Source organism: Chiloscyllium punctatum, chromosome 28 (genome assembly GCF_047496795.1).
Source record: "Chiloscyllium punctatum isolate Juve2018m chromosome 28, sChiPun1.3, whole genome shotgun sequence".
Classification (NCBI taxonomy): Eukaryota; Metazoa; Chordata; class Chondrichthyes; order Orectolobiformes; family Hemiscylliidae; genus Chiloscyllium; species Chiloscyllium punctatum.
Genome location: NC_092766.1, coordinates 41,291,360 through 41,314,819, shown reverse-complemented (window position 1 = coordinate 41,314,819; position 23,460 = coordinate 41,291,360). Strand labels below are relative to the sequence as shown.

General features: G+C 43.8%; 1 non-coding gene across 1 annotated transcript; it reads right to left on the bottom strand.

Moving 5' to 3' along the window:
* Nucleotides 1-5,046: 5,046 nt before the first annotated feature.
* Nucleotides 5,047-5,128, bottom strand: trnas-gcu (transfer RNA serine (anticodon GCU)). The gene has a single exon. It is a non-coding gene; the product is annotated as a tRNA-Ser (tRNA).
* Between the last annotated feature and the right edge of the window lie 18,332 nt (nt 5,129-23,460).

Genomic DNA, 23,460 nt, shown 5'->3' with positions numbered 1-23,460 from the left:
CCACTATTCCCCTTCCGTTTTCCTGACGCCCCGTCCGTTCTTGTTTTAAACTGATTGAACGTCAGGCAATTGCAGATGACATTGCTGATGTGGATCTGCAGCATATAGAACATTAGAGCGTAGTACAGGCCCTTCGGCCCTCGATGTTGTGCCGCCCTGTCATACTAATCTGAAGCCCATCCCATCTACACTATTCCATGTACGTCCATATGCCTCTCCAATGACGACTTAAATGCACTTAATCTTGGCGAATCTACCACCGTTACAGGCAAAGCATTCCATGCCCTAACTACTCTCTGAGTAAAGAAACTACCTCTGACTTCTGTCTTGTACCTACCTCCCCTCACTTTAAAGATATGACCCTCGTGTTTGCCGTCCCCATACTTGGAAAAAGACTCTCCCTGTCCACCTATCTAAACCTCTGATTATCTTGTATGCCTCTATTAAGTCACCTTTCAGTCTTCTCTCAAACGAGGACAGCCTCAAGGCCCTCAGTCTTTCCTCGTAATACGTTCCTTCGATATCAGGCAACATGCTAGAAAATTCCCTCTGCACCCTTTCCAAAGCATCAACATCGTTCTTATAATGCGGTGACCAGAACTGTTGACAACACTTCAAATGTGGCCGTACCAGATCTTTGTACAGCTGCAGCATAACCTTCTGATTCCAGAACTCAATCCCTCTATTAATAAAGGCCAAATCACTGTTTTCCTTCTTAACAACCCTGTCAATCTGGGTGGCAACTTTCAGGGATCTGTGTACATGGACACCGAGATCTCTCTGCTCAACTGCACTACCAAGAATCTTACCATTAGCCCAGTACTTTGCATTCCGATTACTCCGTCCAAAGTATATCACCTCACCTTTGTCCACATTCAACTCCATTTGCCACCACTCAGCCCAGCTCTGCATCCTATCTATGTCTCTCTGCAACCTACGACATCCTTCGTCACTGTGCACAACTCCACCGACCGTAATGTTGTCCGCAAATTTGCTAACCCACCCTTCTAAGCCCTCATCCAGGTCATTTATAAAAATGACGAATAGCCCTGGACCCAACATCGACCCTTGCGGAATCCCGCTAGTAACTGGACACCAAGATGAACATATTGCATCAACTACAACACTCTGTTTTCTTTCAGCAAGTCAATTACTGATCCAACCTGCTATGTCTCCCACAATTCCATTCCTCCGTATTTTGTATAATAGCCTACTGTGGGGAACCTTATCGAAAACCTTGCTGAAATCCATGAACAGCACATCAACCTGCTAACTCTCATCCACCTGCTTGGTCACTTTGTCAAAAAACCTATAAGATTCGTTAGGCACGACCTTCCCTTTACAAAGCTGTGCTGACTGTCCCTGATCAGATTATTCTTTTCTAGATGATTATAAATCCTATCTCTTAGAACCTTTTCCAACGCTTTACCAACAACTGAAGTGAGACTCACTGGTCTGTAATTACCAGGGTTGTCTCCACTACCCTTCTTGACAAGGGAACCACATTTGCTATCCTCCAGTCCTCAGGCACTATTCTTGTAGACAATAATGATTCCTAGATCAATGGCACAGGCTCGGCAATCTCTTCCTTTGCTTCCCAGAGGATCCTAGAATAGATCCCATCCGGCCCACAGGACTTGTCTATTTTCACACTCTGCAGTATTTCTAATACCTCTTCCTTGTGAACCTCAATCTCTTCGAGTCGAGATGCAAGTATCTCTATATCTTCCTCGCCAACATTTTTATTTTCTATAGTGAACACAGTCGACAAATATTTATTTAGTGTTTCCCATGTCTCCTCTGACTCCAAACACAACTTCCCACTATTATTCTTGATTGGCCCTAATTTGACTCTCGCCATTCTTTTATTCCTGACATACCTATGGAAAGCCTTAGGGTTAACCCTGATCCTATCCACCAACAACTTCTAATGTCTCCTCCTGGCTCTCATGTCTGCTCCTGGCTCTTCTGAGCTCTCTTATTACGTCATGCAGGGAAACGATTCTGTCTGCTACACAACATCATTCTGCTTCGAAATATCAGGCAGTCTTTCATATTGATTACTGTAAACGTTAACCTTTAACAAGCCATGACAGTGAAATCACTGAATCCTCATCACTATACTAACAGGGAAGATTTCTATTAACATCACCCAGGACACCATGAGATTCGCCATTCTATTCTCCCATCCTTCTGTGCGTGATCACCTCGGCCCTATTCCGGTCTTGTCGGTTGGTTTACAATACTGAGGATATCCAATCATCTTTGTATTTCAGTTTCTAAAGGATGAGACCTTCTCTCTCAGCTGGCAATGTGCTTGCTCAGTGGTGATATCAATGTCCGTGAAAACTAGAAAAGTGCTTGAAATAGGCCATTCCTGTTTTTCATTCCAAGAACTTGAGGCAAACCGTTCGGCTGGACAGGAAATAGCGGGTGTGAGCAGTGATCAAGTTTGGCAGCATGAACGAGGTGAGGCAGTATAAACTACAGAGTCATGGGGAAACAATGGGCAAAGAACACTGGGACGGGAGGGGCTGAATGCTTCCTTTCTTTGCTGTAACCAGACATTGGTGTTGAACTCTGAAATGGGACAACATCAGACCAGTCGGTGAAATCTTACTTTCTGCTTGTTTTCTCCCGAGGCCTGTGTCACACTTGGGGAAATGTGTCTGCGTGCTTCAGTCTATGGGTAAAAATGGGGTTCAGTTCCCATATCAAACTTTAATCCCATTTATTATGTTTTACGAGATTAAAACGTTCCAGAGAAATTAGCATTCAGGTGAAACGTCAGACCTTACAGTTTTACAAACCAAGTGCTGGGAAATGAGATGAAGGGAACCATTTCCGTGCTCTAAACACACGGTAATTCACTCATTTTTGAGGGGAAACATATCTGCAGTGACATAATTCCAAAAACTGTGTTATGAAGAAACGGTGCAACTGCTTCTGCCCTCATCCCTGGTGGTCTAGTGGTTAGTATTCTGCGCTTTAACTGAGTGGCCTGGTTTCTGAAAACGAAACGTGCCTATGAGCAATGTATTGGGCTATTCCAGGATTGCCTTCTCTGACAGCGCTGGGACATGACTGGTGTTGTCTATGATATGGAAGTGCCAGTGTTTGAGTTGAGTCGACAAAGTTAAAAATTACACAATATCAGGGCAGAGTCCACCAGGTTTATTTGGAAGCACTAGCTTTAGGAGAGCCGCTCCTTCATCAGGTGGGTGTTTTTCTGCAGAAACTTGGTGTGTGTGTCAATATGCGCGATCTTTTGGAAGATCATCTGAACTTTAACCGACCGTTCGTGGTGTCGACGGTACCCAAAACGAAACAAGGTAATAAGACATTTTACATCATCAACAACACCCTCACAGGTATAAAGTTCACCAAGGAGGAAGAAACCGACAACAAACTCGCATTCCTGAACGTCACAGTAGAAAGAAAGGACAACGGAGAACTACAAACCTGCGTATACAGAAAACCGACAAACACTGACCAAATACTTAACTACACCAGCAACCATCCCAACACACACAAACGAAGCTGTATAAGAACACTATTCCAACGAGCCACCACACACTGCAGCACAGACGAACTTCTGAAGACACAGGCGAACCACCTATACAACGTATTCGAGAAGAACAGATACTCAAAAAATACAGTGCGCAGATTCCTCAAGAACAAACCACGACAAGCAGACCAAACACAGCCAGAAACCCTAACCACCTTACCATACATCAAAGAAGTTTCAGAAATGACAGCCAGACTACTAAGACCCCTCGGAATCTCAGTAGCACACAAACCGACCAAGACTCTCAAACAAAAACTAACAAACTTAAAAGACCCAGTACAACCCATGGACAAAAACAACGTCATCTACAAAATTCCATGCAAGGACTGCCACAAACACTACGTAAGACAACAGGAAGAAAGTTAGCCACCAGGATATACGAACATCAGCTGGCCACAAAAAGACACGGCCTTCTCTCCCTCGTAGCCCTACACACGGATTAAAAATACCAGCATTTCGACTGGGACAACACATCTATCCTGGGACAGGCTAAGCAAAGACACCCCATAGAATTCCTAGAGGCCTGGCACTCCAACCACAATGCCATAAATAAATACATAGATCTACATGCCATCTGTCAACCCCTCAGAAGACGAACAGGAAATGACATCACCACAAACCCCAGGAACCCCATCGAGGAGAAAGATATAAATAGAAAGCAGGAGACGACAGCTTCACTTCACTTGGAGGTCGCCACTGATCTTGATGTTACCTAGCCAAGTAATGAAACGTCTGAATATCAAAGCTACAGCTCAGCGAGCAAACCGACACCCTACATTTTAAATTATTTTTCATGTTTATGTTGCATGAATCTGCGGTTATTGATCCACGGTTTAGTTTCACTCCCTACAGGTAACATGCTGATTTCTCCAGTTGTTCATGGTTCAATGTGATGCATCCAGTGTGTGCATAACGAGAGGGAGCTTGTTTCCCACATCTTGTGTTTATCTGTGCCTTATTTCCAGCATTCATCAATGGCGAGAGCAAGGGGCGAGGGCGAGACCAATGTGTAAGTCTTTCCGTGCCCATGCACGGCACCCACATCGGCAATTCTCCACTGTGCGTTTACAGCTAGTTCTCAGTGCCCCTAAACCCACGCCCTGCCCCTTTTGAAATATCTCCATTATTTTGTGCTGTCTCGCTGTGCTCTTCTCACCAGGATGCATTACTTCTCCTCAACGTCCTTCATATTTCATCTGACAAAACATTCATTAAGAATCCCTTTGCATAAACATGCACTTCGCAGCTCTCGGTATTTGATTTTCCTGGATGTCTTTCATACGAAAAAACGTTCTCAGCACTGACTTGAAAAAGAAAATCGCGTTTCTTTTCATTATCCCAAAGCAACCTCCATTTCAATGCAGTTTAGTTAAAAGGCACCAACTATTCTTTGAGATTTTGCAATCGCGTCAATACATGCAAACTGACAATTGGAGTTCCAGTTTCAATCATCTGAAAACAGCACCATTGAAAGCCATTGATGACAGCGGGATTCGAACCCACGCGTGCAGAGCACAACAGATTAGCAGTCCATCGCCTTAACCTCTCGGCCACCTCGTCACAGACCAAGTGTAGGCTATGACCTTATCAATAATTGAAATGCATAAATTATGCAGAGCAGCAGACATTTCTCCCTGGTGTTGGTGAAATGAGAAATAACACAGTACGGTTCCAAGATGATGGTCTGACCCCGGGTTGTGGGGCAAGTGCACTCCCACTGCCACACTATGCACACAGTGATCTGAACAAAAATGAGGAAATGAATATGTAACAAGGTCTATTGAATTCTGTGAAGATTTGAAGTCAACGGAATGAAGAACCCGAGACAGCAAGAGGTGTTCTTTCAATAAAGAGTTGGACAGAGCTCTGAAGGATAGTGGAATCAAGGGTTATGGGGATAAGGCAGGAACAGGATACAGATTGAGGATGTTCAGCCATGATCAAAATGAATGGTGGTGCTGGCTCGAAGGGCAGAATGGCCTACTCCTGCACCTGCTGTCTATTGTCTATTAAATTGCCTGTGAGGAATTGTTTTCCAGACTGGAGGAGAGTGCATAGTGCCCAATGTCATTATTCGGATGACCTAATTTCCGCTCAGATGTTTTTGACACCCACTTGTGTACAGAACAGACAATTTCAAAATCCAAAATATGGCTAAACTGACAACTGAATTCAACAATGCAAAAACCTTGATCTGTATCATTTTCCTGAGCCGTGCGACACCAAGTCACTGTATGATCACAGCAACACAGTGAGCAAGTGTCAGAAGGAAAATGAGTGCAGTGCCACAGCGCATGATGGGAGCAGCACGTGACGCACGGGGAAGTGCATTTCCCACAACAGGAACACTTCCCAAACAGCGGACTGCGGTGGAAGGATTCAGAGGGGGTTTACACTTTGAAAATTGATGCCAGAGACACAATGGAGATCTGTCATTGAGTCCGTTCAAGATGAAGATTTTAAGATTTCTACAGATGCAAACCAAAATAAAAAGCTCATGAGTTCGTGAAGGCAAAAGATGGAATTGTATATTTCATCAATCGACATCTTTACAATGCGTACCACACCACTTTCCTCACTCGGGGACAGAACCACTGGTGAAGATGATCATATAATCCCCGTTACTAGCCATGGAATCAGAGAAACTCGGTTTCCCAAACGTTAAGGTAAAACCAGGATTGTTGAGGTCAGCATTAATGTGTTGCTCCTGTGCTGAAGGTGACCAGTGCACAGTATCTCTGTTTCAGTATAGTGGGCTGTGCTGTTCCGAAGTTTGAATTTTGAGCCTCACATGGAGCAGCTTCAATTTGTCGTTGTGTTGAGGAGTACGGACAGAAGGTGATCTTGAGCAAAGCTAAGTTTATGAGAAAATACCCGTGTTTGTGGATTGAGAAACAACCTTTTCTGGATAATGACTCCTTGATCTACAAACAAACTGAAAATATCTAAAACGTGAAGAGACGTATGTGGAGAGAGAGCCGAAGGTGATTTTTCAGCAGATGGATAACGTTTCCCATGTGCACTGCGTTAAATTCCGGGAAAATAGATGTTGAACTGGTTTCATGTTACACAGTTTGTTACAAACTCACAAAGGTTATTGCAATAATAAAAACAGAAATCACATAGGACCGTTTGAATTTTGTATTGAACTGAATTTTGGTCTGAGCATATTTTATCTTCAGTGGCATGCTGCAGAGAAGTACAGAGGGTTAACAATACAAAAGGACAGAGTCTTCTTGGTGGATTTCTTGGGTGGAGTTAAGAATGTACGAAATATAAATAACATCATGTGAATGTGGTCAAGTCTTTAACGTAGGTGTTGCGTCTCCAAGTGACGATTCAATTTCTACTCATTAGGATATCACTTCCGTCTGCCATTATTTTATGACATCAGCTCCATTTACAGAGTTTCACCTTGAATAATACGCCACAACTTACCAATCCATGAACATGTTACACTGAGTCTTATTCAGTTGTACGGGTTCATGAAATGTCTTTGTGTCTGAAGTCAACCAAATTCGAAATTGCTACGCAACCACCCTGACTTTCACTCAATGATAAATTCTCTCCTTGTACGTTTGTTAGTGTATCTTTTAAAACACTCTGAAGTCAGCTTCTACGTTTTATTTTTGGAAAGTCGTTCACGATTTAAATAACTCTATTGAGTGGAAGACACTCTCATCCAAACTTTTCTTAATCATTCACGAATGGTTTTCAAGCTGTAACGAAAGTTATTGATTGACTGGAAAGAGGGAATGTCCCCAATTTACTCATTCAAACCTCGCGTTATGTGAAAATCTCATTTGTTTACATCAACTTGCGTGTTTCTGCTCCAGCATTTCCAAATCTCGTGAATAAACTCCTTCATTCTTTCTATCATCCCGCTTGTATTCTTTCTGATATTTTTATGTCTCAGTGAACAACGTCACTTGGCTTTCTACTATCTTGCTATCCAGGAAACAGTGTCTGTGCTCTTTCTAACTTCTTCACATGTTTTTGGTGGAGAATGAGGACAAGGATTACACACAATGTTCCCACTGAGTGTGATCAAACGATTTTACCGTTACACTATGAAATTTTTGCTTTTTAAATATGACGCCTCTATTTATAAACTCCAATAAGGTAAATTACTATCTATCCAGTTCATGAACATCGTCTCCATGGAGACGAAAATTATCTATCACTTCCTTTATTCTTCCACGGAATGTCTGAAAGGTTTGTAAGGACAACATCTCTAAATCCCCGTGTCCTGAGTCAGTCCCAGCTATTTCTAAAAGGCGACTGAAGTTCAAATCCTTCATAGTGTGTCTCCCGTCATTCCTGTGCAGACTGGTTGTGGACAGGAAATGCCATCACCAAAGGCCACCGTGGATCTGAAATCAACAGTTTTCATATAGTAATGGTCGTACCTATTGTGTATCGTATGTCCGTGTTCTTGTTCAATTTGTTCATAATTTCATGGGTCCCTGTATTGAATTCTATTGAATGATTAATTTGTGAATGGAGACATTCCCTTCACCACTCATTCGAAACTCCCTGGAACATTGAAAGATTCTACTCATACGCTTCCAGAGGACAGTCCTGCCATTACTGGGATGAATCAGTGAACATTCCCCACATATCCTCGAAGGCAAGGATTTCCTTTTCCATTTTAGGAGATCATTACAGCACTGAAACCCATGTGTGCGTTCATTATAACCAACACAGTTGCAGCAAGACTTGAAAACGAAGATTTTGCAATCTGCTTGCATTGATTGTCCCAAACATTACACTCCATATTGTGGTATGTCTGTGGATGGAAGCACTTTCTGAATCTTGAGCCATTACATTTCAGTTTTGTGAAAAAATTATCATGCGCTGTTCTCTCTTTCCCTTTCAGTTTCCCGTTTTATATCCCGTATTTTATCAGTTTATCTTAAGTTTTCAAAAATTTCAATCAATCTCGCTCCTGATTACCAATCCGAGAGAATGCCACAATTTTGTCAATTTATATGCAGTGCAGCTGTAGGGCGCGGTGACCGAGTGGAAAGGCATTGGTCACGTGAACCAAATAAAAGGAGCCGGCTGGTGGAACCTGGCCATTCCATCAGTCATATTTAAAACATTTAACGTAATCTTTAGCTAAATCATATTGGCAGAAAATAAGAAAACAAAAATGAAAAAATTGCTGATGTTGAAAATCAAACAAAAACAGTCGTTTCTGAAATATTTCAGGACGTCTGGCAGCATCTGTGGAGAGACTGACCCAATGGTTGTGAAACCTTAACTGTGATTCATCTGCAGAGATGCTGCCAGCACACCTGTGATTTTCCAGCAATTTCTGTTTTTGTTTCAGATTGGCAGATTTTGTCGCAGTCCATGAGAACAGTGCTCATTAGAATCAAACAGACAGCATGGACCTGGTAGTGTGAAATGAGACAGTAATAATGAATGAGTGGAGAGTGTTGTACTGGAAAAGGACAGCAGGTCAGGCAACATCCGAGGAGAAGGAGAATGAACGATTTAGGCATAAGCCATTCATCAGGAATTAGGCTTGTGAGTCGGGCAGAGGAACAAAGCTGAAGCCAGGTGCCAACTCGCAGACACCTCCTCCTACAGACCACGATCACAAACTCTCCTCCCCTCACCAAACCATCATTTTCCCAGACCATCCACAATCTCATCACCTTTGGGCATCTCCCATCCACAACCTTCAACCTCATTGTCCGTGAACCGCGCACTCCCCGATACTACCTTCTTCCTAAGATTCACAAACCTGACTGCCCCAGTCGACCTATTGTCTCATCCTGAGCCTGTCCCATCCGAATCATCTCTTCCTACCTCTCCACAATCCTCTCTCCCTAGTTCAGGAAATGCCCACTTACACTCGTGACACACCTATGCACTTCACCTCCTCCAAGGATTTCGTTTCCCTGGCCCCCAACGCGTCACCTTCACCATGGACATCCAGTCCCTATACAAATCCATATGTCATGTCAGAATTCTGGAAGCCTTCCTTTTCTTATTCTCACACCATCCCAAACAGTACCTTTCCACCGACATCCTCATCCACCTGGCTGAACTGGTCCTCACAATCAACAACTTCTCTTTCCAATTCTCCCACTCCCTCCATCGAATCTGGTAGCCATCGGCACCCGCATTGGACCTAGCTATGTCTGTCTGTTTGTCAGATACGCGGAACTGTCCATCTTTCACAATTACACAGGCACCATCCTCCACCTGTTCCTCTGCAACATTGATGAATGTTTGGGTTCACTTGGTGCTCCAACGAGGAGGTTGCATAGCTCACCAACTTTACCAACACCTTCCACTCCGACCTCAAATTTATCCAGATCATCTTGGCAACTTCCCTCACCTTCCTGGACCTCTCCATCACCGACTCTGGCGACTGACTATTTACAGACATAGACTACAAGCCCACCGACTCCCACAGGTATCTAGACTACATCTCCTCCAACCCTATCTCGTGTAAGAACGCCATTCTTTATTCCCAATTCCTCCACCTCCAGCGCATCTGTTCCTAGGATGACCAATTACACCTCAGAAAGAGCCAGTTGGTCTTCTTCTTCCACGATCACAACTTGCTTTCCCACGTGGTTGACAGCGCCCTCGAGTTCATCACCTCCATTTCACACAACACCACCCTTGAAGCCACCCCTCTCAACGCAACAAAGAGAGAAGCACCTGATGCTCAACTTACACCCCATCAAACTCTGCATAAACGCATCATATTTTGCCACTGATGCCACCTCCAATCAGACTCCATCACCAGAGATATATTTCGCTGCCCAGCACTGCCAACATTCCCGAAAGACCATTCCCTCCATGACCTCCTCTTCAGGTCCACACATCCACCCACCAGCCCACAACCCTCTCCTGGCACCTTTCACTGCCACCAAAGGACGGGTGAAACAAGCACCCACACCACTCCCCTCACCTCAGCCAAGGCCCAAATTGATCATTCCACATCCATTAGAAATTCACCTGTACAGCTACCAATGTCATCTACTGAATCCGTTGCGCCTAGTGTGGTCTCCTCTACATCAGGGAGACAGGACATCTTCTTGCAGGTCATTTCAGAGAATATCTCTGGGACACCCGCACCCACTAACTTCACCGTCCCGTGGCTGACCACTTCAACTCCCCCTCCTACCCCATCAAAGACATACAGGTCCTGGACCTCCTTCACTGCCGAACCGTTACCACACAACGCCTGGAGGAGGGATGCCACCCATTCCAGCTTGGGACCCTAACACCACACGGGATAAATGTGAATTTGAAGAGTTACCTCATTTCCCCTCCCCCAAGCACAAGCCTTCAACTCGCCACTGCCCTCTCGACCCATTCCATCACTGCCATTTCTGACCTATTATCTTCTCCCTCCTATTCATCCATCTATTACTTTCCATCTATTTCCCCTTAACCCCACACCATTTCCATTTATCTCTCAGCACCGACTCACAAGCTTTATTCCTGATGAAGGGCTTAGGCCTGAAACCTGAATTCTCCTGCTCCTCGAATGCTGACTGATCTGCTGTGCTTTTCCAATATCACTCTACCATCTCCAGCATCTGCAGTCCTAACTGTATCCTTGGAATTATCAATGACCTTAGAGTGAATACATCCCTCGATTGAAGTGATCACAGTGTGACTGAGTTTTCCATTTATTTTGGGTGAGGGCAGGCTGGATCTGACATGAGCGCTTAACATCTAAACAACGGGAATGGTATCAGATAGCGAAGTTAGGGCGGGCTGAAGTGAAGTAGAAAATTCTGTCAGAAGATGGGTCAGTACAACTGCCGCACCTCACCCAGACTGTAAAAGACTCGCAGCAGGAGAAAATCAACTTCAGTGCAGGCACAATGACAGGTAAAGTGGAAAAGAGACAGTACAACACACTGAGGTGCAGTGGAATTAGAAATGTGAATTTATTCGATATATAAGCTAAACCTTTACAAATGGACTGCCCTCACATTGGAAAAAGGAATTTGCTGCAGTCTAACGGCGATTTTGCCTGTGACATCACAATGTTGAGAGACACTGACATAGTTTCTTCTGTAGCAGCGTGGCCTAGTGAAAGCATGATCATCCTATCAACCAGAATTCAATACTTCAAAGCTCTCCTCTGCGCTGTACAACTTCTTTGCTGCTCCTGTAGTCAGATCTCAATCGCTTGACTGTGTATCTTCTTCTGCTTCCTGCTTCACGGAAACACTTGAAACGTGAACAAATCCACTTTCCACTTTCACCAATCTTTTGCAACTTCCGAGTTGACACAGGTACGAGTGACCGATTGGCCTTCTCGAGCGCTCTCACTCTGGTATGATCTGAATGATAAAGTGGACTGTGTCTGATCTGCAGAATGTCCTCACGCGGGACGGTGCTGTTTATCCCATCCTCGGGGACTGAGCTGTGTCTATTGGCAGAGTATTCAGCCATTTCCCTCCACTTTCAGGCATTATGAGATGATGTAAGTCCGGATATGCTCGGAAGCTTCCTCTCACGGGCACAGCCAGCTACACGAGCGCCGCTGGAAATTAGCAACTTCAGTAAAGTTCAAATCAGTGCATTTTTGTGCTGCCCATTTGATGTTCAGAATCAATCTTCACAGAACAATCCAGCGGAAAGGCTTTTGTTTCAGAGGCGTCGGTTTCTTTGCTGCAATCGGGCATCAGTTAACGTATGAGTCCCAACTGTCCCAGATGAAGCTACTCCGAATGAAACCCTCACTCACTGAGAAACATCCGCACAGCCAGGAGCTGCGGGGCTGCAGACAGTCCAAAGCGGAAGGGAGGATTAAAAATGAGCCATTATTTCACCCTCAGCGCCTCTGTCACAGAGACAGGGAGAGGGATGGCTGAGACGTGTGACGTCATTCACGTACCGACAGACGCCGTTCAGCCCATCGAGTCCATGGCAAATCTCTATCGCTTGCTTCTCTCTGAGGTTATTCATCATCAGTGCTGCTTGTCCTAATAATAAGGAACTGTATCTGACTCGAAATGCTGTCTCCGACAGACTGAACCACATGTCATTCACGGCTGTTCATTTCACCAGAGCACCCTGCTGTGTGACACAGCGTGGGGAATAACTGCAAGGAGTCAGGGGCACGGTCCACACCACAACTGATTTCTCTCAACTTCGCCAGTGTATTCCCAACTCAGTCAAGTGACTTTGCGAATCAGGTTATAACAGACCGACAGAGAACAGCAAAAAAATCTTCCATAACTTCAAACGTGTGTTTCCTCAAATGTATAAATGTGGCGGGTGTATCTCTTTCAGATGCCATTGAGTGACAGGACGCATATGGCTCATCAATATGTAATGCGAAGAACGGAGCACTGTTATAGCGAAACACTGGCGGTGGTAGTACACACAATGAAAGCTGGAATAGTCATCGAGCAGAGGATGCTTTTCATTCATTAATTTCTGGATTATGCGCCCACCACGATCCCTCTCTCCGCTCTGTTATCGCTGACCACAGCGGTTTCCCGTAGTCTTCAGGTTTTTGTAGCATGTACCTACGAGGATGACGTTAAAATATCTTCACTGTTATTGTGTGATACACTGTGGCACAGATGTGTCCCGGCTGTGTCAATATAACCACCCTGTAACTTGCCCAATTCTGCTGTTTTATTTGCAATTTCAATCAGAATCACAAAATGTGCCACACTGCAGACTGAGGACATGCAGCCCACCTTCGCTCTGCTGGCTCCACGCAATGAGGAAATGACTGTGTTTTGATTGATTGATTGTCACATGGACCTAAGTACAGTGGAAAGCGTTGTTTGCGATGGTAAAGTCGGATCATAGTCATCAAGGACATGCAGATCACAGCGTGAGGAAACCATAATTTGGCCAGACTTAGGAATTCAGGTTACTCCGTATCGGTGGTGCGCTCAGCAAAATCCACATTGGCAAGATCAGCATTATTTCAAGTTCGACAATCCATTTCTCAGAGCAGCAACGGCCGAGAAGAAGCGGTTCTTGAACTTGCTTGTGTATGTTTTCAAGCTTTGGAATCTTTATCTGAAACCGATCTCATCGAAATCATATCTTCACAGTCAAAAATGAAGTAGTGTGCAAAATTCCAAGGGTCATCCGCAATGTGAACGCGAGAGCTCTCGCACATATGTCACCTGTCTAAAGCAATATCACACCCGAGACAAACGAGCCAGAACGGCGCCAGACGTGGTACCCAGAAATCAGGTGAGTTTGTTGGTTAACTAAGGCTATTTCTGCTGTTTCGGAGTGAAAGAAGCACAGAGTTTTAATAACAGCTCCTTTCCATTCTGACTCGCTTCTCCCAGGAGGCTGTGCTAAATGCTTTCCTGGAACAGGGCGGTCTTCATTGAGAACTGGACGAACTCATCCTCCATTGTCACGCAGTGTTGGTGGAGAGCAGTTTGAACGCGGTCTTCAGCTCCCTATCAAACACGGGTTTGTGGAGCGGGGTAGGGGTCTGGCGGGAGTGGGAAGTATGGGAATTCTGGAAAGGTGTAGAAAAGGGAGATCGTGCATGCACATGAAATCATCTTAAGGGAACCATTGTCCAAATAATGCCACCTGAGAGAGCTAGAACATGCAGAACTGCGAGGAAAGAGTGAATCTCTCCCCATTATTCGGGAACAGTGTCTGTGCTTCTCGAAGTCACAGGGAGGCTTCTGCTGTCTGAATCAGCATGGGATGTAACTGCAGCGAGTCCCGTCGCTCACGCACCTGCTGTGTATACATTTTTCCACGTTGCCTCCAGTTCACATCAAAGATTTCACAGCTCACATCATCCTAGAGTGACAGGGAAGAGAAGGAAGCGATTCAGACCATCATCTTGACACAACCTGGGGATAAATTGGATGTGGGAGAGCGGACAGTCTCGACTGGTTCCAGCATTTACACTCTTGGTCCGTCTGACAACAACAGCAGGAACCAGGAACTGTTTATCTTGCTTCTTAAAACAGGTGATTAAATTTTGAAGAGCATAGATATTTCTCCCTGGTGTTCATGAAATGATCAAGAGCAGAATACGGTTCCCTGAGTATGGTCTGACTTCTGGGTTATGGGCCCAGGGCACTCCCACTGTGATATTCTGTTCACAAGATCTGACCACATGGAAAGAAATGACACATGACAAGATCGATTGAATCGGATTCCGTGAAAAACAGAAGCCAATGGAATGAAAAGCGCCATGAGAGCGAGAATATAACAATATATGTGAGGAAGCTGTTTTTCAGACTCGAGGAGAGTGCACAGTGCTGTTTCCAGGGGTCAATATCTGGATAAGTAGACTGAATCAGCATCGTCTGTTATTGTACTGCATCTTTTGTACAATGTTGCAAAAGCACGAGCCTTTTCTATCGAGGGTACAACTTCAAAATCCTCAATGATGCAAAACACACAAATGAGGTGAACAACAAAGCAACCGCAGAAACTCGTGTTACGTCATGGGGTAAACGCCCCTGCTCAATTTTCGCTCAAATTCGTTCTCTGTCAAATTCCTGAGCTTGAGATTAGAACAGTGAATGGGCTATGTAATCAAAACTGCTCGATTCTCACAACTTCAGTATTTAATACGCCCCTACATGTATGTCTGAAACAGTAATCGATCCCTCACTGTGTTACTTCAGCACACATCGAGAAAAAATAAACATAAGAACAACAGTCACATATGTGACAGGGATTTGACCCGATGCTGCTGCAACCAATCGATTCAGCTGTAATTAAAATTGTTTCCACCTTCCTGTGACGGTAATAAGATTGCACAGCTTAGTGGTGAGTTTTCATGCGTTGAATTGGACCCAGCATCCTTTCTCAGGATGAAGTTTACTGGGATATAAAGGCATGGTGAAAGACACGGTAGCGTTTAATGGAATATAAAGACGTTAGGAAGGACACGGTCAGAGTTCACTTGATTCAAAGTCGATAGAAAGGACAGACATGAAGCTTGCTTTGAGATAACACCACTAGAAAAGGAAAGAGCAGATTTAATGGGACAGTGAGATAGATAAAGAATCTTGCGGGAGAAATCAGGAAAGACTTAGTAGTGTCTGAAGGGAGGTTATCCAGCTAATGTGACGTTGGTAAGAATAAAGCTGAGGGAAATTCCTTCGTTTAGGCGAACTTCAAAACCAACGGGGAATGATGAAGAAGTTTGGAGCAGATTTTTTTTATTCTGAGAATTATTGAAATCGGAGATGAATTTTCAGAAATAAAATCATTTTAGGAGCTGATTCCATTATATTTCAAAGGTCGTGTGCAGACACACAGGGACTGAATTTAACAGCGATAGAGATTCTGGGCTGTCTGGATGGCGAGGCAAAAGGGACACACTCTCGAAGTGGATAACATTCATCCGAAAGAAATTGCATAATACCTGCATCTGAAAATGCGACGTATAAGAAGAGCTGCTGGTGTTGATAGGTGTTGCAGCTTATTCTACATGAAATATTATGTATTGTAAATACACTGAACTGTTTTGGTTTAGCTCTGCATTGGATGGAAGTCGCTTAGCTCAGTCCGCTGACTAACTAGTTTTGACAAAAGTGAGACCAACAGCATGGGATTAATTCTCTCACTGTCTCAGGTTTGCATAAGGATCATCATCTACCCCGCTCTCCTGATCTGTAATATTATGGTGCCTCTAGTGAGTAAGATTTGGCCTGTAGATGGAAAACATCATTATCATTGCCATCTGTTGCCTTGAACATTTGGTCACAATCACTCGAAAGGAGAAAGAGTCCATTTAATACTCACTGATCTCCACTTGAAAAATCCTGTGACAAGACTCGACCTTATCCCAGTTTGCACCCACTGCTCCTCCCAACAGCAAGACTATTTGTTATGCCTTTGCCAGATTTACGGTCAACATTCAAACTCCCCAAAGAGATAAATCTAATACTTCCGAAAGCATAATGAGCTGAGCGTGTTTGCAGGAAATGGAATGATATGAAATGAGTTAAACAGACTTTCCTAGAATGCAATCCAGTGCAAGGTGAGCGATTTGAGAAAGGTCATTAAACTAAAATTTCACCTCTGTTTCCCTATCCACAGATGGATATTCATCAGGGGAATATTTCCAGCTTTTCAGATAATAATTGACACAAATTTGAAACTGGAGTTTTCAAATAAATGCTACTTTACTCAACATTGATTTCAACTGTGTTTTAGTTTGATGCGCTAATAATCCCTTGTCAATGTCAGTAACAGCATCTTTAGATAAACAGTGAACTCACAACCGTGGCATTTTACGCACCTTTAAGTAGCAAGCGCTAAACAATTACGCGACTGAAGTGGCAGACAGCAGGCTGGTCACATGTCGTACTCATACCTTAGGAACTTTAACTCAACTGTTCTACTTTTGCTGTGGTTCTGAATTTAAACCTACGCAGACGAGATGAAACTGACATGGACTTGCGATTATTGAAGCATCAGGCTCAGGAAGGGGACATATAAAAATATGCAAATTAGACTTCATTGAAAAATGGGTTTCCTTTGATTCTTGCTTTTTTAACAGACAATGATACTTTGCTGCTGACGCCAGGCTTTTCCTTCGATCGGCTCCAATTCGAATCAATAAAACTTTGCAACTTCCTTCTGAAAGTTCACACTAGTAACATGAAACATACTGCATTTATCAATAATCTTCACCATTCCTACATCCATGAACACGTTGCACGGTTTCCATGAATACTGAAGATGTAAGTATGTGATACAAGAATAAATTCAATTCCAGTTTAAATTATAAAGTAGGAAGAATGCACAGTAAGACTCAGAATGTCAGAAATTCATGTACGTCTCCGTGCCCAGAAAAGCAGCAAATCAGAGGGGTAATCTGTCCCCGAATGCCTACGTTTGCTTGCTCCATGTGTCCAGTTGGAAACCTGTGAGAAGGAGCATGCAGTCTGACAGAGCGCTTGGGTGAATCCTCGATTGTCTGAACTAAGGCTGCAATAGGAGATCTCCATTCTGGCTGTGAGAGGGGTGGGGTAAATGGGAGGACCTTGATACTCCGTGGTGTAGATTCACATTTCAATATGTTATTGTTGAAAACCCTCTGTCAGAAACAGCAGTGACAGAGAGCAACAGGAGGACGCTATTCCAAACACCGGTCCTACGCCGCCATTTGACATTGTCATGACTGACCAAATACATCAATATCTTTTCCCGGTCCATCCACAACAGCCTGTCGCCCAAAGGGAAAAAGACTTTTAAGCAATCGATAATGCCTGTGCAACTATTGGAGGGGAATGCGTTGAGAGACAGTGGGTTTCTGCACGAAGTTTGTAGGTTTCCTGGGTTAGCAGTTGATTCTGGTCTGATCATGCTTCAAATGATATGATTCCGTCAAAACTCACCAACAAGGGAGTAAGGAATTTTCTGTGGTAAACAGCAATTTCCAGAACTCCAGACGACGGGAACTAACGATGAATCAGCAGAATACTAATTGATTCAGCTGAAATCTGAACTCCGATTCTGGTGGACATCAAAACAACAAACATTGTATAACAATGTTAACATTGCTGTAGAAATCTAACGCGCTTTTCATTGCACCACCGAGCCGCGCTAGCCACAATTTTACAGTACCCAAAGTTGTGGTTGTCGTGGAGAAAATATAATAAATCTCCAGGAGATGCGGGGAGTTCTTCAAGGAGTGGACAAAAAGCCATGACAGTCAGAAAGCAAATTCTTGAACGACCCCGAAACTCAGGATCCGTGGCTCTTTATACCCTTTCTTTAATTATATTTCTATTAGCTTACCAGGATGCCCAACTGTGATCGTCAGAATTATTTCACTCCAGGTATACAATAAGCCATTATCGCTCTACTTCTGCCAATAGGGTTTTTCTATTGTCACGATTATGTATTTTACTGCCAGCTCTGTTGCAATGATCTTACAGCCCAGAATAACATGTTATGATTAGATTTTTAGCTACCCCATCTACCACAATGTTTTCCTGTCCCAAGCTGATTAGATATTTGATGTCTTTTTTCTGCCAAAAGGGTTTCAAGCAGGCTAACTCTACTAACTATCAATTAAATATTTAAAGTCAAGCCCTAAATATTTATTGTGACGACTTGTCCCAATGATGATATTTAGCTGGCAAGGCTGACGGTACTAATTGCTATGATCTCAGCCTGTCACAGTAACCGTTCAGCCCCAGTCTGACTCTGCTAATTGGTGGAGGAGCATTCCACTCTGCTTATCCCATCAAGCCACAGTGGCCCCATCCTGCCACAATGACCTTTTGACTCGTGTAGCATTCCACAGACCCCTTGTAACAGATCGACAGTAGTATCCATGCTTTTACCCTTCCCATGCTTTCATGCTCGGTATTTGCTGGACAGTGTAGGGATCTTTGATCAGATATCTGTTTGTCTTCGCCCCATTTTCCAGGACCTGGTCCTTATCCATGTGTGCTCCAGCTTCTCAAGTATTCGGCTAAATACTCCTGAAGTGTTTTGATTACTCATAGCTTTACCACACGTTCAAACAGTGAGTTCCAATTATACAAATGAAAATGTTCTTCCTATATCTCCTCTGATTATCCTCCCCCTTGCGTTTAACATAGATCTATGGTTGTAAACACTTCCCATAATAAATTTATTCCTATAACACGTATCTATCCCCTTACTGTACACCTTCAGCCCTCCCTTACTCACTCTTCTCCGCTCTCAGATAAAGAGCCTGAGCTAAGCTAATTTATCTTCGCCATGACGAGATTGTCGTGCTGGAAAACTACAGCAGGTCAGGCAGCATCCGAGGAGCAGGAGAACCGACGCTTCTGGCATAAGTCTTTCATCAGGAACGAGACGTATAGGTGGGGGCGGAGAGATAAACGGGCGGCAGTTGGGGTTGGGGGGAAGGTAGCTGGGAAAGCGATAATTGGATGGAGGCGGGGGAGAAAGTGATAACTCAGAGGGGGAAAAGATTAATCGGTCCGGAGGGTGGTGCTGAGTTGGATGCTTCGGACTGTGATAATGTGGGGCAAGGGGAATTGAAGAAGATTTTTGAAATCCACGTTTATCCCGTATGGTTGCAGGGTCCCAAGGAAGAATATGAGGCGTTCCTCTTCCAGGCAGCGGGTGGTAACGCTTTGGCGGTGGCTTATGCCCGAAACGTCGATTGTCCTGTTCTGCAAACCACATTTCAGGGGAGATGTGAAATACCAAAGATTAAAAAACGGACAAAAACTTATAGAATCAGTGTTAATGGAATTAGACACAATGCAGACAGAAACCATTTGGCCAATTGAGTCTGCTCTGTGCCGCCAAAGAGATTTACACTCCCCCACCTGATCTTTCTAACCCCGCATTGTTGATCCACCTACAAAAATAGAAATGAGTTCAAAAGTTCAGCGGTTCAGGCAGCATCGGTGGAGAGAAATCAGAGTTAACATTGCGAATCAAAAACTGTTCCAAGGAATGTTGACCTCAAATGGTCATTCTGTTTTCCCTGAGCTGCAATTCCTACTTTTGTTTTTGATTTTATCTTTGATTATACATATTATAACTTTATAATTATTCAGTTTTTGTTTGCCATCTACCTGACGTGCACACCTTTGGACAGTGAGAAGGAATCGGAGCAGCCAGAGGAAACCCACACGGAAGAGAGAGAAAAGGAGCGTGCAAATTCCACACAGTCAGTCACATCAGTCTGGAATCGGATGCGGGTTTTTGGCCTCTTAGCCCTCCCAATCTGTAAGCGCCCGTCCCGGATGTGAATTAAACCCAATCTCACGCGGTGACAGGCAGTGGTATTACCCTCGAGCTCAATGCAAATAAGAAGCCTATGTATTAGTACTGGAAATCAATAATCGATTAACTATCTGAACTCTTTTTTTTAAATCACTTGACCGACAGCCTTGTATGTCTTGTCATCAAATATTCATATCTGAATACTTCTGAACGTTATGAGGATTTCTGCCTCTCCAACCTTTGCATGCACCGAGTTCCAGATTTCAACCACTCGCCGTTTCAAAACGTTTGTCTGCGCATTCACTCAAATCTTTCCTCCTCTGTTCTTAAATCTATTACCCCGTGAGTAATCTCTCCATTATAGGGAAACCTTTATTTCAGTCTACGCCATCCGTATCACTGATTATTTTGTATATCTCAGTCATGTCTCCTCTCGATCTCTTCTGCTCTAAGTCTATCCAGTCTATCCAATCTCTCTTCATAACAGAAACTCTTCTACCCAGCTAATATCCTGGTAATTCACCCCTGCATCATTTCCAATGCTAATGTGATTGCAGAACTGCACAAAATAATCTAGATAGAGCCGAATGAGCAAGTGAAATAAATGATGTGGAAGTCCACAGAAAAAGGTCTTTTTGAAAAAAAGTTTCTCTTCCTCAGTGCTGCCCTGTGTTCTTTTCCTGAGCGTGAAGTTCCAATAATATCTGATCTATGTCATTAAAAACTGTTACTTGACCATTGATCTCAAAACCACAGTATCGAAATGGATTGACTGGTCTGAAGGTCGCAATGGTATGATTGTGGCACGTTCACCCAGCAACAGTGAGCGCACCAGCACAGACCGAACAGGGTTCAATGTGAAAATGATTGTAAGGGAAATGGGAGGGGGAACTTAAAGGAGGTCAGTGATTGTGGGAGGGAGAGAAGTCTTCAAGAATGGGTGAGTCTGAATTCTGATATTTACCTCACAGAGATGTGTGAGAGCGGGGTTTGATGAAAAATCATAATATATGAGAAAGTTTTCATTTAAAATCAATTAATTCATTTCTGTGTATCATTGGCATGTACCACAAGGAAATAAAAAGGGGAGAACGTTACATGCCGTAACTCGGATTCTAACGAGGTTACAGCGGCCACAACGCACAACACTGAACATTATACGATCCCTGGGCCATGCAGAGTTGCGTGTTTGAAAAGATCAGCAACTAAAGTGACATAGGACATGTTAGGAAGAATGCAGAGACACAACAGGACTGTTTGGCGAGCAATAATAGACATGTGGTAACTCAGAATTGGCTGTATATTCAAATTGCATGTTTCAAGAGGCTGAGGAAGTTCCATCGAGTACTGCATATTGAAGACTGAAGGTGATAGATTTTTACAAAACATCAAATTCTCAAGGGATACTGCAGGGTATTGTTAAAATGTATGTTTCAACAGCAATGAGGTTTCACATTTGTTCCCTCACGAGCTTCCCCACTCAAGGAAGTACCCATTTCTGCAGTGGACCACATAATCCCAGTTCCTTCACCCAGAATCAGTGGTGCAGTTGCAAAGATCAAACTGGAAATTGGGATGGAAATGAGCACGTGAAGCTACTCTATCACACCAGTAATGCGATCGGTGAGCACATTGTCCTTCTATGATGGTACAGAGGCGCAGGAAATTCGGAGGCTGGGAGTTCTCCTGGTCAAAAGCGGGGAGGAAGGGCATATTTGTCTCCAGTTATTAGATTATTAGTGTACAACAGTGGCATTAACCCGCACTGCAGATTGGCTCAGTGGAAGCGTGCTGCTGCCTTAAGCGAGAGGTCCATGTATTGCAAGCATTCAGTGCAATTTTCCTTAACAATGCACTGATTTGTTATTTTGAATGTAAGAACTGTTTTTTGATCACATCATCCTCTTGCTCCCGGCAAACACTCCAGTTCAGCGTACATCAGTTTCATTCCGACACAGCCAAATATCATATTCTCACTCCATCTGAGATGATTGGAATTGCCAATGTCATTCTCTGAGATGGAGCAATGTAGCATTGAGATGGCAGTGTAGTGAACAAACAAGAACAAAGAACACACATTTATTGCCCAGGAACAGGCCCTTTGGGCCTCCAAGCCTGGGCTGAATCAAATCAACTATCTAAACCTATCACCCAATTCCTCAGCATCTGTTTCCACCTGCTCCACACTTACTCACGCATGTATCAAGGCGCACCTTGAATGAAACGATCGTGCCTGCCTCTACTACTTCTGCTAGCAACGCGTTCCAGGCACCGACCATTCTCTGTGCAAAATACTTCCTACACCTATCCTCCTTAAACGTTTCACCTCTCAACTTGAAAGCGTGACCTCTTATTATTGAATCCCTGGGAAAAAAGCATATCTCTCTACACCATTTCTGTATCCTTCAAGATTTTGTAGACCTCAATCAGGAGCGCTCAATCTCGTTTTATCTACTGAAAACAATCATAAACGTCTTCACCTCTCCTTACAACAAGCATCTTCCATACCAGCAACATCCTCGTAAACCTTCTCTGCACCCTCTCCTAAACGTCCACTTCCTTTTGGTCACTTGACGACCAGAACTGTGCACAGTATTCGAAACGTGACCGAACCAAAATCTTGTACAATTTTAGCATGACCTGCCAGCTCTTACACTCAAAGCCCGGTCCTATGACGACAAGCATGCCATATGCTTTCTGACCGCTCTATCCAACTGTGCCGCCATCGTCATTGTACAAAGGACTTGAACTCCCAGATCTCTCTGCTCATCAAATTGCTCCAAGGCTGTTCCGTTTATAGTGTAGCTGGTTCTAGAATTAGGCTTCCCAAAATGCAACACTTCACATTTGCCTCGATTGTACTCCGTCTGCCACTTCTCCGCTCAACTCTCCTGTCTATCTATATTCTTCTTCACTCTTTGACTGACCCCTATGCTTTCTGCTACTCACCAATCTTCGTGTCAAATGCAAATTTAGTGGCGATACAGTGGGCTAGCAACCCTTGGAGACTGGAACATGACAGATGCTGGCATTTGCATCGATGAATAAAATCTGGAATATTAACCCCGATCACAGAAACAGAGGCAAAAAGTTTTAATTTGCTGAAAACCCATTCATTCTTGTCCCTTTAAAGGGGAATTTGCCGTCCTTAACGAGACCTGCCAACACATGACTTCAGACTCACAACAGTGCGGTTCACC